This window comes from Lithobates pipiens, unplaced genomic scaffold (genome assembly GCF_037356315.1).
Source record: "Lithobates pipiens isolate NorthernLeopardFrog02 unplaced genomic scaffold, aLitPip1_a1.2 Scaffold_13, whole genome shotgun sequence".
NCBI classification, from domain to species: Eukaryota; Metazoa; Chordata; class Amphibia; order Anura; family Ranidae; genus Lithobates; species Lithobates pipiens.
The window spans coordinates 161166900-161183996 of NW_027507718.1; the positions used below are offsets into that span (position 1 = coordinate 161166900).

The window sequence follows — 17097 nt, forward strand, 5'->3', positions numbered from 1 at the left end:
AGATCTTTTGTACAAGGGAGAGTGTGGGGGTCTGTTTGTTTCGAGAACATTTGCGCCTCCAGACCCGCCGGGATGGTCTCAGCCCCAGTGGCCATCAACATTAGCCGTGCTGATGAATCCCCCGGGTCCCGGGACGTGGAGCCTATCAAATTTTGTAGCTGGGCAGCTATGTACTATAGCCAGGGGATTGGGAACCGCCAGCCCTCCCCTGTCTTTGGGTTGTTGTAACTGCTCCAGACGTATTCGAGGGGGCCTATTGTGCCACAGAAGCCGTCTGAATAAAGTGTAACCCGACAACAGCCGGGTGAAATTTGCGCAGTCCTGCCGAGATCATGGATCTTTTCAGGGGATCATGTACCCCCCAAACATTCCAGGTTACTATGGGTGTGGAAGACATACTAAGTGTATAAGCAGCATCCTATTGAGGCATGGGGTAGCCCCACGAGGAGGCAGCATTCTCTCATCCCACCCGATAAGTAGGAGTAAACCTGCTAGAACAGTCAACATTGAATTGCAGAGTTTGAAGCAAGGCATTACCAATCTGATCGGCGTAAACAGATAATTTACAAGTGCCAACAGGGCACAACCACTGAAGCCATGTTCCCCATGGTTTCAGGCAACCGCCAGGGGGAGTAATTAAACGTACTCCGCCTACATACATAGTCCAGCAAAGGGGAAACAAAACTTTTGTAAAGCACCGTTCGCTGGCAGCTAAAATAAGGTAAAGGCCCTCCTATAATATACCGTATTTATCATATAACATGCACTTTTCCCCCCTTAAAATCGGGGGAAAGTCGTGGGTGCGTGTTATACGCCGATCCCCACTGTCTGTGAGGCAAAAAGACCGAGCGCCGCCGAAAAAGACTGAGCGCCGCCGAAAAATACAGAGCGCCGCCGAAAAAGACTGAGCCGTCTGCTCGGCTCCGCTCGTAGTCCCGCCTCCCTGCTGTTTCTGGAGCGAGTGCTGCCGAAAAAGACTGAGCCGACTCTACTGTGTACTCGGCTCGGCTTGCAGTCCCGCCCATACTGGCGGGACTGCAAGCTGAGCCAAGCCGAATACACAGTAGAGTCGGCTCGGTCTTTTTCGGCAGCGCTCGCTCCAGAAACAGCAGGGAGGCGGGACTACGAGCGGAGCCGAGCAGACGGCTCGGTCTATATCGGCGGCGCTCGCTCGGTCTGTCTCGGCGGCGGGATATTTAAACATGGAAGGCTGCAAACGGCGCTGGGCGAGCTGGAAATAACACTGGCAAGCTGCAAATGACACTCTGCAAGGCTGAAAACAGCGGTGGGCAAGCTGCAAATGACACTGATCATTCTGCAATGATGGACAAGGCTGCAGATGCACACTGATAAGGCTGCATTGACGGGCATTTAAATGTAAGGTTTTTTTCCCTTAAACTTCCCTCCTAAAACTTTTTTCCTTAAAATGCCCTCCTAAACTTGGGGTGTGTGTTATACGCCGGTGCGTGTTATACCCCGATAAATACAGTCGTTACCAACCGTAAGTGCACGCCCTTTCTACTCAAGTTAAGTGGTTAGTTAAAAGTCAGCCTTCGCCGTCTTCCCGGCCTCGTCGACGTAGCCCTTGTTGATTTCGGTCCAGCCAGTCTGCAGCATCTTGTGCATTTTCAAAAAGTGTCTTTGATCCCTGGCTGTTATGCGAAGCTTGGCCGGATAGAGCATGGCGTATGGCAGCTGGAGTCGTCGTAGCCGTTTTTTTACATCCATAAACTTGGATCTTCTGCGTTGTACTTCTGCCGAGAAGTCCAGATAAAAGGAAATCCTTGCTCCGTTGTAGAGTACAGTCCCCTTTTCTCTAGCCAGTCGTAGTATTACCTCCCTGTCTCTGTAGTTAAGGAGTCTGGCAAGCATCGACCTTGGCGGTCCACTGGGAGGGAGAGGACATGGTGGCACCCTATGCGCCCGCTCCACCGTGTAAAGGGGAGAGAAAGCCTCGGTGCCGAACACCACCTGCAGTCAGCTTTCCGTGAAAGTAGTGGGGTCCCTGCCTTCCACCTTTTCTGGGAGCCCCACTATGCGGACGTTGTTACGTCTCAGACGGTTTTCGATTTCATCATGCCTGTCAAAAGCCTAGCTTGCGTGCTGGGCGGCCATTCTCACCTGGTTAATATGGGGCATCTGGTCCTCGATGTCTCTCACCCTGCCCTCCACGGCCGTGGTGCGTTCTCTGACCTTCTAAATGTCTTGCCGAAGGAGAGACACCTTCTCCTCCAGCCCCCCAAATCTCTCTTTCAAGGCATCCATGAGGCAGTGCATCTATGCACTGCATGTAATATTTCACTGAGTGTGGGTTGTGGAGTGTCTGCTGATTAAACAAGGCTGGCATGGGATCAGGAACTGACTCCATATGGTCATGTGCACTCTCCTGCGTTACAGTACTGTCCCCCTCTACTTGCTCCCTGAACCCTGCGGGGTGTGAATCAGCCAGCAGTGAGTCATCCATGCCAGCTAGTTTCCTAGCATAATAAAGCATGTCCTTTGGCACTTCATTGCCTTTAGGGGCTTTTAACAGCTTACCCTGCTCCAGTTTGTTCAGCTGGCCTCGTGGCGTTTTGGGAGACTGGCACATCCAGGCGCCATCTTGTGGGTCCTGGGAGGCCGCAGCGGTGGAGTTTCTTTTATGTCTGCGTGTCATCATGCCCTGTACGGAAAGGCTAGGAAGGTCCGGTAGGTGTCGGGGATCCTCTGGTGACAGTTTCTGCCTCTGTCAGGTGTTGTATAGAGAGAGGGAAGGATCTTATGCTGGATCAGCAGTGGGAGCTCCGTGGAACACAATCGTTTACATGCCGCGCTTGGCCACGCCCACTCCCCCTTTTGGTAGTATTTGATCACCTCTGCGGTTTTTATTTTTCGTGCTATAAAATAGAGTGAGAATTTTGAACAAAAACTATATTTTTTACTTTTTGCTATAATATCCAAAAAATTTATTAAAAAATATGTATTTCTCTTTTAGTTCACTGACGGACACCACATTTTCATCTTGACCTTAGGGTTACATTGCCCCTTTAGGAGAGGACTAGGCAGAAAGTGTTAAAAACAGCAACACTATACAGTATAGTGATATACTACTGGTTATAACCCCTCACACTGCATCCAGCAGCTCAGTTTTTTTCTGCCTAGTGTGGGAGAAGGCTCCCGGTGGGGACCATTGGTCCTGTTTTTTTTGTTTTTTTTTCCTGCATTTTTGATTCCTGTGGTCTACAATCAATAGCCGGGCTGGACAATATAGATCCTTGTAGTCTATCCAGCCTGGCCATCGAGCATGAGCAGGCCCTAGCTATGCGCTGGGTCGACAACGACATGCCCCATCTAATCCAGGGGCTGCTGGTGAGCTATATGCTCCTGGGCACACATTTGACCGAGCTACTGCTGTCTGTGTCAGTGTGCCGTGGCCGGCAGCCATCCTGTATGGCTCGGGTGATGGGTCTGTCTGTGGAATGTGTCCAGCAGTCCTGGCAGGAGGGGTAAGTATGGTTCCACCTGTCTCAGCAGGATGGAGCAGCTGGGCATTCCCTGGGAGGTAGACTAGGGGGTGTCTCACTCTCCCTTTCTTCTCTCCCTGTCCCTTCCCTCCTCCCCATGCAACGGGCTGCTGTGTGACAGGGCACATTGGTGTGCGGTGCACGTACCTGGCCGGGGGTCCTGGGGGGGGGGCTCTGGGTCCTGGCAGGGGGCTGTGCTGGATGTTTGGGGTCCGCTCGTCCATTTCCCTGTTTCTGGGCCATGGTGGGGTGTTTGTGCTGTGTGACATGTGGAGAGGCAGCCGCACGCTCCGTGCCCATTTTTTTGTAGCCACGGCCAGTTTTTGCCTTTCAGCCATTTTCTGGTAGTTTGGCGGACTTTTGCTGAGGCGGCCGGCGGCCATTTTCTAGTAACCTCGGGTAGTTTTGCCTTTAGTGCTGGGTGCTTGTTTCCTTCTAGAACAGCATGCTTTTCAAACAGACACCTTGTTGATGACACAAGGGAGAGGGGACAGCAGCAGCACAGTACCTGGGTCGGGGTGGTGAGTCCTGTGGGGGGCACCTCAGTCTGTGGCAGCTAGGAGGGTGGACATTTTGTGTGGCTTGCCTTAGGTCCCTTAGTGGTGACAGACAAGTGTGGGTCAGCATGGAAGTTGACGCTTCTTCCCCAGACAACCCTGTTATTGCAACTGGTTCCCCTGCACCTGCGGTGCCTATGGATGCTCTGTCAGCGGTCCTGGAGGCCTTTGAGGCCAGGGTAGAAGTGGCATGTGGGTTCAAGGGGGGTAAAAAATGCTCCCACATCTTCTGGGGAAAGCTCTGATTCAGACTCTGACCCCGCTGTGACAGGCGGCCCCTGTTCTGACATATCAGGGGATGCGGACCAGGACCATTCGGACAGTGAGGATGACTCCATGTTCGGGTCAGCACAGGAAAAGGTGCTTGTAGGAGCACTTATTACAGCGGTGTCGGTCCCTTTTGGGTCTCACAAGCCGGCCTGCATGGCAAAGGTGTTTCCTTACCCAACTTATTTTGATACATTTTTTTACACGGAGTGGGGAAAACCGCAGCGGGCCTTTTCAGTCCCAAAACGCATGGCCCTTTGAGGAGAGTTTCCTAAAGAAATGGACATCTCTTCGGATTGTTGACCCCCCAGTATCCAGGTTAAATAAGGTAACCACGACTCTGGTGGAAGGGACTCCTGCTTTCAAGGACCCTGCCGACAGAAGGGCCGAGGTGGTTGCCCAGTCCATGTGTACGGTGGTGGGGTCAGCATTGCGGCCAGTGTTAGCCATGGCCCTGGTGTCACACACGCTTACTGAATGGGCAAAATGGTTGCACCATGAGTTGGAGAAGCAACATTCTGCCCTGGTCTGCGTAGAGCAGGCGGACCAGTTGGTGCGGGGCCTTAAGTATGTCTGTGATGCGGCCTTCGATACAACCCTCTTGCTCTCTAGAGCCTCTGTATCAGCAATAGTGCCTCAGCGCCTGATTTGGTTAAAATGCTGGTCTGCAGACCAGGCATCTAAGAAAGCACTGGCGGACTTGACCTTTCAGGGAGATAGGCTATTTGATGCCTCCCTGGATGACATTATTAAATGTTGCTGGGGGTAAGAGAACATTGCTCCCACAGTCCAGAAAAGGGAAAGAGCCACGCCGTAGGCAAGGGCCCTCCTTTTCCACTTAGAAGCAGATTTTTCCTCCACCCGGGTCAGCAGGTAAGCGTTCCCAGTCTGACAAGGTGCCTGCTGAGGGACAAAATCGTCCCTGGTTTCACAAGCCTGCAAGCAAATCTGTTACCGCATGAAGGTTTGCCCCGCCAGACTCTTGGGCGGGAGGTCGCCTTCGGGAGTTTGCAGCCCGGTGGACCTCCCTACTTTCCAATCAGTGGGACTGCAAACTGGTTTCATCAGGGTACAAGACATAGTTTTTCTTGTCCGCCAAACAGATTTTTTCCCTCCAACCTCCATCATCTTCCGGCTCGTCGCAAGGCCCTGTTTAGGACCTGCTGTACTGCCCCCATCACCTGGGGTGATAGTACCTGTACCGACGCTGGAAAGATTTCAGGGATTCTACTCCAATCTGTTTGTAGTCCCAAAGAACAAAGGGGTCTGTCCGGTCCTGGACCTCAAGGTCCTCAACAGCTTTGTAAAGGTACAAAGGTTCAGGATAGAATTGGTTTGCTAAGTGGTCGCTGCACTCCATGAGGGGGATTTTCTGGCATCCCTGGACATCAAGGACGCATACGCGCATGTCCCCATATGCGTCAAGCATCAGAGGTTTCTGTGATTTGCGGTCGGGGATGAGCACTACCAATTTGTAGCTCTCCCTTTTGGTACCGAGGGTCTTCACCAAGGTACTAGCCCCAATTTTGGCTTTGCTAAGGCAGCGAGGGATCGCATTTGTGGGTTACCTGGATGACCTTCTTCTGAGAGCAGCTTCCACCTCAGAATTAAGGGATCTAAATGATGTGGTGCCTCATAAATTTTAATACTAGTAGTGTTTGGTTGGTATCCTCATCCTCATTACTTAGTGCAGAAACAAAGGGGACAGATTTAACATGGACTACTCCAAAAATAGATAACCATGTACCGTCAATGGAATTGAGGACTATCTTGATGCCCAGAAATTTAAACAATGTATAAAAAATACAAATATTTTATTTAGAAAGATTTTTTAGATTAAAAACATTTGTTGAAAAACAACCATATTACAAATTTATACTTTATGACAAAAGACAGAATTAAGGGAGAATGTGGCAATCACTATGCAAACTCTTTGCGAGTTTGGTTAGGTACTGAACCTACAGACGTCGGTGTTGGTGCCGACTCAAAGACTAACTGAGCCTGCTTGTGGACTCCTCAGAGGCATGAATCTTTCTCCCTTCAGACAAGCTGCAAACTCTTCAAGCTGCAGTGAAATTGTTGGTGTCCTGCAGGTAGTTGTTGCTGTGTTTTTGCTTGTGAGTCCTGTGTCTCAAAGTAGCCACTTTTGAGGCGGTACTGTATGCTCAATTCCACACTCGAGCCTGGCAAAAGAAGATCCTGTAAAAATGGGACAAATCTCCATTGTCCCTGAATTGTCAAATTTGGATGAGCCAGCTAGTCAGGGATTCCCTGCTCTGGTGGCTGAGGTCGCCAGCCCTTCGGTCCGGGAAGTCGTTCCTTCCTCTTCATTAGATGGTGATCACAATTACCGTGAACTTCAGGCAATCAGGTGGTGACCATATGGTCGCAGAGGCTGCAGGGGCGTCTGGTCAGGATCCAGTCGGACAAGCCACGGTGGTGGCGTATGTCAACCATCAAGGAGGAACAAGGAGCTTGGCCTCAGCTCAGCACTGGAGGTCGCTCACATCCTGCATTGGGCACAGCAGTGCGTGTTGGCTCTGTCGACCGTGTACATTCTGGGCCTAGAAAACTAGCAAACAGACTACCTAAGTCGTCAGATGCTGGACCAAGGGGAATGGTTGCTACATATATATTTGTGTATTTTGGCTCCTTTGCCTAAGGTGGGGCATGCCAGATGTGAATATCCTGGCTTCTTGACTCAATCGGAAGGTACAGAGGTTTGTGGCCAGGTCAAAGGATCCCTGGGCGGAAGCGCGAGGCGCGTTGGTGGCTCCATGGGGCATTATCGGCTGATTTATGCTTTTCCCGAACTCAAACTTTTACCACGTCTGCTTCACAGAGTGGAGGCTAATGGGGATTCCAGTAACTTTGATTGCCCCAGATTGGCCTTGGCGTCCGTGGTACGTCGACATAGTATGAATGGTGGCGAATGTTCCTTGTTGACTGCCAATGCGAGAGGACCTTCTGTCACAAGGTCCAGTACTTCATCCTGCTTTAACGGCATGGCTGTTGAAAGCCAGGTGCTAAGGGATCGAGGTCTGTCGGATTTGGTCATGCAACACTGTACCCAATTAAATGTTTATAATTTTTTCCCAACAAAGAGAGCTTTCTTTTGGTGGTATTTGATCACCTCTGCAGTTTTTTTACTTTGTGTGCTATAAACAAAAGAAAAGCGCGAAGTTTGAAAAAAACAAAATGTTTATTTTTTTTATTTTAGTATAATAAATATCCCAATTTAAAAAAAAAAAAAAACCTTCCTCAATTTAGGCCGATATGTATTCCTTCTACATATTTTTGGTAAAAAAAATTGCAATAAGCATATATTTATTGGTTTGTGCAAAAGTTATAGCATCTACAAAATAGGAGATAGTTTCATGACATTTTTTTCTTATTTTAGTAATGGCGGCGATCTGCGATTGTTATCATGACTGTGACATTGCAACGGACAGATCGGACACTTTTGGGACCATTGGCATTTATACAGTGATCCGTGCTAGAAAAATGTGTTGATTACTGTATAAATGTCACTGGCAGGGAAGGGGTTAACACTAGGGGTGAAATCAAAGGGTTAACTGTGTGTCCTAGGGAGTGAGTCTAACTATAGGGGGAGGGGACTCACAAGGGGAGGAGACCGATCAGTGTTTCTCTGTACCGGGAACACACCATTGGTCTCCTTTCACCTGGCAGGACATGGATCTGTGTGTTTACACACACAGATCCACGGTCCTGCTCGGTTAACAGGCAATTGCAGGTTCCCGGCGGACATCACGGCTGCTGGGCATTGGGTCCCGAGTGACGTGGCGGCGGTGCGCACGCGTGCCCCCCAGACGGCTGGGAAGCCCAGGATGTCATATGATGCCTGCCCAGGATGGGAAATCACATCTGCGGCCGTCATATGATAATGGGCGGGATGGGAAGTGGTTAATTCACACTCCCAGCTCTCTGAAAGGCCGAATGACCTAGAGTCAGATGGGAGGTCAACATTTTATAAATATTAGAGATCACATGTATATTAACCCCCCCCCCCCCAGTCTACCAGTCTTTCCCATGGGCTAAGCTCATGGATGGAACGGAGGAGTTTTGGAAGGGCCTCCACAAAGTGTTAGAGCTGTTGATAGAATCAATTTGTTATTTTATCAACACACATGGTGATAATGTGTATACAAACAAGTAGAAATGTGCCACATCCTAAATATCAATTATAAAGAAAACGAAATGCGGTATAGATACAAAGTAGCAGCTGAAATAACACACTGCCACAGTGTGCTATTTGTACGTATGTCCCACCCGTCATCAGCGATCAGCTGTGCTGATGTGACGTCATCCGGACCGGCCAACAAGAGACACCGCGAGTTGTCGATACCTCCAAACATCCCAGGGCCAAGTGCCCATACCTATTTCATAGTTCAGATAATGATCAAAGGGCGCTCCCATTCAGGACGTTCTTCAATCTCAGACAATCTGAGGTCCATTTTAAGTACATCTTATTCCCTTTCCCTGGCAAAAAGTGATTAGTACCCGACAGGGGCATTAAGGGACTATTATGTTGCCAGAGCATGCTTCTAAATGATTTCCTCCAACCACACTCCATTTTTTTGAGAAGCACCATGAACCCAATCTACTATTCTCTGCAATACTGCAGCTTCATGATACTTTTCAAAGTCTAGGAGGGCTGGGCCTCCTATTGATTTTGATCTAACCAACGTCGTGTAGGAGATACGTTGGCTTCTTTTTTTTTTTAAATCCGAAAAATATTGAACGTTACAACATCATCCAATATGCATGTACATAGTAACGATCCTCAATCATCAACTTATACAGTATCATGTCATTGCCACACATCACAACATCTCCGACATATCCCTTCCCTCCCTCCATTCCTCCGCTAACATGGCCCATTGCATTCATGATTTATCCATAATACATCCCAGACACATCCACCCTTCTATGGTCATAGCAGCAGTCGGGACATCAAAAGCTCATTGGGACTCAGACCCGGTGTATCCAGCCGTCTCGCCCATATATACGTTCAAACCTGCTCGGGCACCCCCTGTGTTGATAAATGTATTTCTTGATCATACATCACGGGACACAGGAGCTCATTAAATAGTGGGTTATATAGGCACCTCTGGTGATTGGACACTGGTTAACTCCAATTAAGGAGAATTCCTCCCCTATATAACCCCTCCCATATGGGAGTCACCTCAGTTTTTTCGCCAGTGTCTATGGTGGTTGGTCACGTAAAACATGTGCTATGAAGAAAGCTCTGTGCAGGTCCCTGCGGGGGCCTGAGGGCTACAACAAACCGGATCCATATCTCGGGCCGATATTTGACTCCCAAGATGGTATGGTACCCGAGCCTTGTTATCTGAAGAAATGAGGTTAGGCCTGTAAGTCCTCTCCTATTGGAAGACTGGGCTCTGGGAAAACCAGACTTGGTGTACTGTTTACATAGTGGCACGAAAGTTTCTGGCAGAGTCTTTTACAAGGTCCAGGTAGGAGGTTCTTCTGAGAAAGAACCCCAAAAAAAACCTGAAGGTTGGCACAACTCTGCCCGCCGTGATGGGTGAAGGCTGGAATCTGTCTGTTTCAGCAATTCCTGCGGCGAGGACAGGTATATATAATTATATTATGGATTTCTTCATTTGAGTAGTAGTATGTCTTACCTGGTTTCCACCACTAGAGGAAGTAAGAGCAGCCTGATGCATACTTACATGCCTTTCAGTACACATGCTCAGTGAAGCCTGGTTCTCCAGAGGTCTCACGTCTCCACTGCAGTCCCTGCCACAATAAGGTAATACAGGGGTCCCACATAGTCTGGGGTTTCCCACGCAGCTCTGATAGAGATTCCTTCCCCCCCCCCCCCCCCGGATTCCGGCGGTCCTCGTACACGCACGCTGAGCGCGCTCCCGGGCTAATGGAGGAGGGGGGAGTGTGGTTGTGAGCCGTGCACATTGGTGTGCACGGCGCTGTACTGCACAGGCACCAGGCGGCAGTTTTAAAAGCCCAGAGCGTCAGGGGGCTGTAAGTGTGAGACACAGGAGCTGTGGGCAGTAAGCTTCCCAAGGGATTGGATCCAGGCAAACCTTAGACACCTACTCAGCATCAGGTTGTGCAGTATTAAGCATATATATTTATTGTGAGACTTTAAGCACAACAGTGATTGCACTTTATACTAGTACCTCTGCTTTGTAGCTTAGGACTATGTCTCCTCGTAAGAGGGTCTCAGGGGGAGGTAACAAGGGCACTGGTAAATCACCGCCTAGGTCCAGGGTGTCACGTACCTAGTTGAGAGCCCGGAATGCAGAAGGAGACCTCTCTTGCGTCCCCGACTCACGGCCCCTGATGATGGTGACAGGAGGCTCGGGAGTCAAAGGTAGCACGAGTGCCTGGCAGGATCAACAGCCGGTGGATGGATCTGGCTGACTTCAGGAACTGTAGCTGGACAAGCAGGCCCTGGTGACAGCAGACAGGAACCAGTAGACAGCAGGAGACCAACAGGAACAGGTGGATCACTCAGGGGCAGGCACACAGAAGAGTGAGGCAAGCCGGGTCAACCAGACAGTCAGTACAGGAACAGATGCAGCAGGCAGAGGCAGGAACGTGGAACAAGCCGGGTCGATAACGGATGAGCACGGATGGACCAGAGGATGAGACAGGTGCAGAGTCGTAGACAAACCGGAGGTCAGAGGCAGGCAGAAGGCAGGGAAGGTCGCAGGTCAGGCCGGGTCAATACACAAACAGATCAGATTCAGGTAATAGTCTCCGGAACGCTGTAGATCAAGCAGCAAGATCAGAAGGGAGAACTGGGTTTAAATAGCCCGCCTGGCGCCGGTAACCGTGCGCGCGCGCGACCGCGAACGCGCACCGCCGCGCGAACGCGCGCACAAGGCACCCGCAGGCGCGCACAGACAGGCGACGGACCACTGTCCCCAGCCAGCCTTTCCTGACATTGCCCCCTCCCAAGGGGCAGCCTCCGGATGCCCAACCGGGCCATTTTCTCAGGATGGGATCTCTTGAAGGCCTGTATCAGATGCTTGGCATGTATGTTGCTTTCAGGCTCCCATGAGTTTTCCTCGGAACCGTACCCCTTCCATTTAATGAGAAATTGGACACAGTTATTCCTCTTCCTGCAATCCATTATTGCCTCCACTTCGAACTCCTCTTCACCATTGACCATGATAGGAGGAGGAGGATCTGTGGCTCGTCCTGGGAAAGGGTTAGAGATGGCGGGTTTCAGGAGAGAAACATGAAAAACTGGGTGTACCCGAAGTGTTTCTGGCAGTTCCAGTTCGTAGGCCACCTCATTGATTCTCCTCTTGACTGAGAAGGGACCCAGAAACTTAGGTCCCAATTTCTTTGAAGGGCAAGCGAGTCGGAGATTAACTGTAGACAGCCAAACTTGGTCTCCAGGTTTCAGAATCAGTTCCCCCCGTCTGTTTTTATCAAAAGTCTCTTTGTTTAGTGCTTGTGCTCTGGTCATGGTTTCCTGCAACAGTTTATTGTTGATACTGAAAAAATCCACAATCTTGAGAACGGCTGGCACAGAACATTCAGGAACAGAGTTAGGTAGAAATGATGGGTGGAAACCATAATTGGCAAAAAACGGGGTCTGCTTGATGGTAGAATGGATGGAATTATTATAAGCGAACTCAGCTAGTGGCAACAGAGAGAACCAGTCATCCTGGGAAAAGGAAGAAAAGCAGCGTAGATACTGCTCAAGAGTCTGGTTAGTTCTCTCTGTCTGCCCATTTGTCTGAGGGTGGTATGCAGAAGAAAAAGATAGCTCGATGCCAAGGGAACTGCATAGTGCTCTCCAGAAACGAGAGGTAAACTGCACCCCCCTATCTGATATGATGTTGGCTGAAACTCCATGAAGCCTGATGACTTCCCTGATAAAGACTTGTGCAGTTTCCGGTGCTGATGGTGTTCCCTTCAAGGGGATGAAGTGTGCCATCTTGGACAGCCGATCCACTACCACAAAGATGGCCGTATGGCCTTCTGAAGGGGGAAGTTCAACAATAAAGTCCATGGAGATTAACTTCCAGGGTCTCTCTGGAGCAGGTAGAGGTTTGAGCAGGCCCCAAGCCCTGGCCTTATTACCCTTGCTGCGATTACAGATGGAACAAGACTCCACATATCTTTTGCAGTCCTTTGCAACTTGCGGCCACCAGAATGTTCGTTGCACGAGGTCAGACGTCTTGGAGACACCGAAGTGGCCGGCTAGTACATGGTCATGGCAGAGCCCGAGTATGGTGGCCCGAAGATTTTCTGGAATGAAGATTTTGTCCTCAAGCCTGAAAGATAGCAGGAAAAGGGGTAGATCCCCTCCCTCTGCTGAGATTCCTCTTTCAGATGATTCTTCTGACAATGAGGAGAGATCCCTATCTTGGAACAGGGATCTTGAGCAGTTGGAGGAATCGGAGGAAGAGGAGAGAGTCCCCTCCTCCCAGGCGCTCAGAAAACAGGTGCAGTATTATACTGAATTGGTGCGTACCACATTCAGAATGCCTGCTGCTGAAGTCGCTATGTCCTCTGTTTCTTCCCTGGGAGTCAGGAAAGTCCCACAGACTGTTCTTTCCTTTCCAATTCATCCCTTAATGGATAAATTGATGTATGAGGATTGGGGACATCCCGATAAACTGTTTGCTCCTCCTAAAAGGTTTTCTATGCTTTATCCTCTGGAGGAAAGTTTCACCAAGAAATGGGGGATCCCATCTGTCGATGCGGCTGTTTCTTGTGTGAATAAAAACCTGACCTGTCCGTTGGATAATGCTCAGGTATTTAAAGATCCAACTGATAAGAGGTTGGAAACATTATTAAAAGCCTCCTTTTCCATGACTGGCGCTGTAGTGCAACCTACAGTCGCAGCCGTGGGGTTGTGTCAGTTCCTCAAGGAACAGGTTAAGCAGATGCTTGGCCTCCTTCCCAGTGAGGAAGTGGAGAATTATGCAGAAATACCTCAAATTCTGTGTTTCATGATTGATGCGATTTTGGATTCTGTCCAACAAGCATCTCGTTCGTCTCTCCTGTTGGTGCACATGCGAAGGGCCCTATGGCTAAAGAATTGGGCAGCTGAGCCATCATGCAAGAAGCATTTGATTGGGTTCCCGTTTAAAGGGGAACGTTTGGAGAAGAATTAGACACATTCGTCCAAAAAATTTCAGGGGGTAAATCTACTCTCCTCCCAGTCAAAAGGAGCAGACGTCCATCATTTAGGTGTTCTCTCTCTCCCGGAGCATCAAGCTCTAAGCAGTGGCGACGGCCTTCTCAACCCTCCTCTACAGGAAAGGCTCAGGGCTGGGCCCAGGGGCAGAAAAAGACTTGGAGGCGAAAGCCTGCCAAGCAGAGCCCAAAAGCTTCCTTGTGAAGGGGCGCCCCCGCTCGGCCGAGTGGGGGGAAGTCTTCAACAGTTTTTGCGGAAGCCTGGCGGGAATAGATCCGGGACAAGTGGGTAATCTCTTCGGTATCTCTGGGCTACACGCTAGAGTTTCAGGAGATTCCACCTTCTCGCTTTCTAAGGTCAAGGATCCCCAGGGACCCAGTAAAGCAAAAACCGCTATTTCTGGCCTTAGATCACTTACTATCCCAGGGGGTGATAGTAGAAGTGGACCCAAAAGAACAGGGTTCAGGGTTTTACTCGAATCTCTTCACCGTTCCGAAGCCAAATGGAAGTGTCAGACCTATCCTGGATCTGAAGGATCTGAACCGGTTTTTACCCATCCGGTCCTTCCGAATGCAGTCAATCCGCACTGTGGTCTCCTCCCTGCAAGGGGGAGAGTTTATGGAATCAATAGACATCAAGGATGCATATCTCCATGTGCCAATTTTTCCCGCACACCAAAAGTATCTAAGGTTCGCTGTAGAGCGGCGCCATTTTCAATTTGTGGCCTTGCCGTTCGGGCTCGCTACGGCCCCTCGAGTCTTCACAAAGATTCTGGACCCTCTCTTGGCAAACCTAAGAGCTCAGGGTATAGCTGTCATGGCTTATCTAGACGACTTGCTTCTCATGGAGAAAACAGTAGCGTTCCTGAACCACAGTGTTTCCAGAACGCTAGAACACCTGGAACGCCTAGGTTGGATTATAAACCTAGAAAAGTCGTCCCTACAGCCTGCTACCAGGTTGGAATACCTGGGTATGTTTATCGACACCGCTCAGGGCAAGGTGTTTCTTCCAAGGCCAAAAGCCTTGGCCATCGGGGATCTGGTGCGCCTAATTCTGGGCAGGAGATCTTCCCCCATTCGGTGGTGCATGAGACTATTAGGGAAAATGGTCGCCTCCTTCGAGGCCGTTCCATTTGCCCAGTTCCACTCAAGGCCTCTGCAAAGATGCATCCTTGCGGCTTAGAACAGGAAGCCCCAATCCTTGGATCTTCCTATGCGTCTATCCCCAGGGACACGCAAGAGTCTCGTCTGGTGGTTACAAACCGAGAATTTGCTGAAAGGCAAAACTTTTCTTCCTCTTCCATGGAAGGTTATTACGACAGATGCCAGCCTGACAGGCTGGGGAGCAGTGTTAGAGGAGATGTGCTCGCAGGGGAAATGGTCTGCGATCGAGAAGTTATTGCCCATAAATGTCTTGGAGATCCGGGCAGTTTATATGGCTCTCATAAAGTGGTCTTCCAGACTACGGGGTCTCCCTGTTCGGGTTCAGTCCGACAATGCCACAGCAGTGGCCTATATCAATCATCAGGGCAGTACCAGGAGTCTGGTTGGGCAAAAAGAGGTGAATCGCATACTTGTCTGGGCAGAAAAGCATGTTCCATGCCTTTCTGCAGTCTTCATTCCAGGAGTGGAATATTGGCAGGCGGATTTTCTGAGCTACCAGCAGTTGTGCCCAGGAGAATGGGCTCTGCACCCAGTCGTGTTTTTGGACATATGTCGCAGGTGGGGTACTCCAGACATAGATCTGTTTGTGTCCAGGTTCAACAGAAAACTGGACAAATTCGTGTCAAGAACAAGAGATACACTTGCTCAGGGGTCAGATGCTCTGACAGTTCCCTGGGATCAGTACAATCTGATTTATGCCTTCCCCCCCGTGCCCGCTTCTGTCGCGGTTCCTGGGAAGAGTCAAGAGGGAGACAATATCGGTTCTTTTGGTAGCCCCGGCTTGGCCCAGGTGACCGTGGTACGCAGAGATCATGAAGTTGGCAGTAGGCAGGCCATGGATCCTCCCTCTCCAGCCAGATCTGCTCTCGCAGGGTCCAATTTACCATCCTGCTTTACACAGTCTGAATTTGACGGTTTGGCTGCTGAGACCCACATTCTGAGAGACTGTGGGCTTTCGGGGCCAGTCCTTTCTACTCTGGTTAATGCCAGAAAGCCGGCTTCCAGGCTTATTTACTACAAAATCTGGAGGGCATATGTTTCCTGGTGTGAACTCAGGGAATGGCATCCTAGAAAGTATGTCATTAGCAGGATCTTGGCCTTTCTCCAGTCAGGCCTAGAAATGAATTTGGCCGTAAGCACTATCAAGGTGCAGATTTCGGCCTTGTCAGTGTTTTTTCAGAAGCCACTGGCATCGCATTCCCTGGTGCGGGCTTTCATCCAGGGGGCTATGCGGATAAGGCCGCCAGTCAAACCTCCGGTATGCCCATGTAATCTGAATTTGGTTCTCTCGGCTTTGCAGGGGCAACCTTTTGAACCTTTGCATCTGGCTTCATTAGTTCTTTTGACTAAAAAATTATTTTTCCCAAGGCGTCTTTCAGGACAGCACCTGAGAGATAGTGACTCCTCCCTCCTCGTTAGCAAACACCTTCTTCCTCCAAACTTTAAAGGGAGGCACCTCCCTACCACACCTCAGTTATTGTGTTTCCTCCGGCCCGGAGGTAACATCTTTTAGGAGGGAGTCAAGATCTCTTGGGTGTTCCTGAGGGACAGGGCTTCCTTCCCTTTTTTTCCTCCTTAGGGACCCGCTGTCCTCCCGACCTACCCAGGCCTCGGCAGCGGTAGCAAGCGGGCTCCTCTTCCCCTCTTGGTGCTCGGAGAGAGCCAAAGATTCAGTGGCCTGCATGTCTGTAGGCGCGGCGGCGCGCGTGCCGCCGCCATGTTTTTTTTCGGCAGTCGCGCCGGAAATGACAGAGCGGGTCACTGGGTCGGCAAAAACGTTGTTTCTGGTGTGGACGCAGGGGGGAGGAGGGAGGACAGGAGCTGGTGCCTATTTCCGCTTCCGTGTCCAGTGCAGATGCATTATGGGAGTCCGGAGGCGGCGTGTGAAGCAACAAGTGGAATTCTACACACCTGCTATGGAAGAATCAGCATCTGCAGCAGTGGGGACAGGCACCAGCAAAGTCCAGGTAGGAGGCAGCAGTTAAAGTCTGCCTTTTTCTCCTATTTCCTGGCTTTTGGTCTCTCTCTCTCTTTTTTTCTTTCCCCCCTGGTGGCAAGGGGCCTGTCTGGGCACTGGAGGCTGACTGGTTTCTTCTCAGTACACCTGTGTGGTGATTCCTATCATGGCTGAGACTGGGTCTCACTAAGGGTGCCCTGGTTTTTTTCCCTTTTTTTGTCTTTTTCTTCATAGGCTAAGAGCCCTGACGCAAAGAAGAGATGTCCTTCTTGCAGGGCCAAGCTGGGAGAAAATTGGAAGAAAGCCTTATGCAGTGCCTGCATTACTTCTTTGGTTAAAGAGGAATCAGCCTCTGTATGTGAGGATCTGGTTGCCTCTGTAAAGAAGGAGCTATACGTCGCGATTCAGAATTTTCGTGACTCACTAGTAAACCCGGCTGCTAGTCAGCCTTCCACTTCAGAGTCTTCCCAGGGGTCGTTCT

At 50.1% G+C, this 17097-nt stretch overlaps 1 protein-coding gene across 2 annotated transcripts in view; it reads left to right on the forward strand.

The window, feature by feature from the left end:
* Positions 1-17097, forward strand: part of UBXN6 (UBX domain protein 6) — a 347069-nt gene that overhangs the window by 268989 nt on the left and 60983 nt on the right. The window lies entirely within an intron of this gene.